Below are 2,500 nucleotides of genomic sequence, written 5' to 3' on the forward strand. Positions count from 1 at the left end.
GATAGATACTATCCTCAATGATACATCTAAGTTTAAAAAGATCAACAAAGACCCTACAGAATCACTCAAGAAAAAGGTAAATCGACTTATAGAAGGGAATAATGCTGCCAGCAAAATGAAATTTAATAAACTTTCAGGAGAGTACGGTATGGGTTACTGCTATGGGATAGTCAAAACACATAAACCTGGTAATAAACTCCGTCCCATAATCTCACAAATCCCTGCACCTACGTACAAACTCGCCAAGAAACTGTGCTCCATTCTAACTCCCTACACTCCCGCCACCTATAGTCTACAATCTACATCTGATTTCCTAGACATTATTAAGGCAAACTCTGCTAAAGGTAGAATCGCTTCTCTTGATGTGGAGGGGTTATACACTAATATTTCCGTAGATCGAACAATTGATTACATCATCAACAAAGTGTACCACGATAACACTACACCTATACTAGACATTCCAGAACTTACACTACGTAAACTGCTTGAATGCTGTACAAAAGAAGTCCCGTTCACTTGCCCCCGTGGAAACAAATATTGCCAAATTGATGGAGTTGCAATGGGATCCTCCTTTGGAGTATTAATGGCAAACTTCTTCATGGGCTGCGTAGAAGAAGAAGTATTCAGTAAAACAGAAAAGCCAGATATTTACTGTAGATACATTGATGATGTCTTCATTAAAACCAATAACAGCAATGAAGCTGAAAAAATCCGCCACCTATTACAAGAGACATCTGAACTCACTTTCACTATGGAAGATAGCATTGACGGAGCTTTACCCTTCCTCGACCTCTTAGTGAAACAAAATGAAAATTCTTTTAATACAACAGTGTACACAAAACCCACTAACCCTGGACACTGCCTTAATGGTTCTAGTGAGTGCCCTCAAAGATATAAGGACTCTACCATCAGTGCCTATATTCGAAGAGCACTAACTCACTGCAGCACATGGACACAAGTGCACGATGAAATCGAACGTTCCACTCAAGTTCTGATCAATAACGGCTTCAATGAAAAAGAGATAAATTTTCAAACAAAGAAAATAATGGACGGCTGGCATAACAACAACAATGATAAATAAAATAAAGAGAAAATCAACATATATTATAAATCCACTTTTTCGTCAGCTTATAAAGAAGATGAACGCATTATGAAACAAATTATAAAAAGAAACATTAAACCAGTCAATCCAGAAAAAAATACTAAATCTAGTGATTTATTATAAAACTAAGAAAACTAGCCACCTTCTTATTAGAAACAGCCCCCTACAAGAGAGAAAGGAACTTCAGAAATCACATGTCATCTATAGGTTCACATGTACACGAGGGAACTGTGAAGCCCTCCCATCCACCTATATTGGCATGACGACAATGAGGTTATCCCGTCGCCTCTCACACCACCTGACATCTGGAGCCCCTAAAAATCACTTAAGAGAAGCCCACGGCATAACACTAGCAAGAGAGACACTAGAGAAAAACACCGAGATTTTGGATTTATGTACTGACGATAGACGCCTCCCAATTTTAGAAGCGTTGTATATTAAAGAGTTGAGCCCAAACCTAAATGTACAAGCAGAAGACCTTAGAGCCCTTCCAAGCATGAGACAAACCGTTACAAATACAAACATGAGACATAACACCACAAACGCCAATACGAGACAAAACGCCACTCGTCCAACTACGAGACAAAACGCCACATTCCGCCACAACACAAACCCGGAGGCTCCCTAGCGCACGTGACATTTCGTCCCTGCCCGTAATACCAGGTGACCTCCCCCAGTGATTAGCAAGTATAGGAACTCTAGTATAAAACTTAGATCTTTACTAGAATCTTCGGATTAATTCTTATCCCTATAGCTACTGAAGAAGGTTCTTTAACCCGAAATCGCGATCTAGCTAATATGACTACATACAGCCAAGTCATAAATTTCCTTCCTAAGGAAAACAAATCCTTAATAATTATTAATGCAGAACTAGCCATCACTTTTAATGAAACATGCATTAGAGAAAACTCCTGCCCAAATACACTGACAATATATATATATATATATATGATTTCAAGAAATCTACAGCGACAATGGCGTTGTTGAGTTTATATTGGAGCTTTAATTTCTCTCGTGCAACAAGTTTCTGTGGTGGTTCCAAATAGATGAGAAGGTGTCCAAAAGACATTGGGTGCGGTTTTCTCTTTTTTAATTCTCCTATACGTATTTCGACCTTACTCGGTCATCCTCAGGGAGGGAGTAACAATAGTTGGTGATTACAGGGTTTAAATACAGGCCGTACATTGGCCGAACACTGGGAGAGGTCATTTCATGTTGCCGTGATCCGTAGCGCTGCGTACGTGGAAGTAGCAACTTCCTTGTGGATTGTGGAAAGGGGTGTTATTGTTTGTGTTATGTGCGTCTACTGCTTGGGAGTGTGGTTGTGGGCATGAGTTGTATGTTAATGGAAGGTTTCTCGATGTATATGTTCACTGCTTCGGCCATCTTAAGGCGAAG

This window comes from Oratosquilla oratoria, chromosome 41 (assembly GCF_046742065.1).
Source record: "Oratosquilla oratoria isolate Oo_2021 chromosome 41, ASM4674206v1, whole genome shotgun sequence".
Classification (NCBI taxonomy): Eukaryota; Metazoa; Arthropoda; class Malacostraca; order Stomatopoda; family Squillidae; genus Oratosquilla; species Oratosquilla oratoria.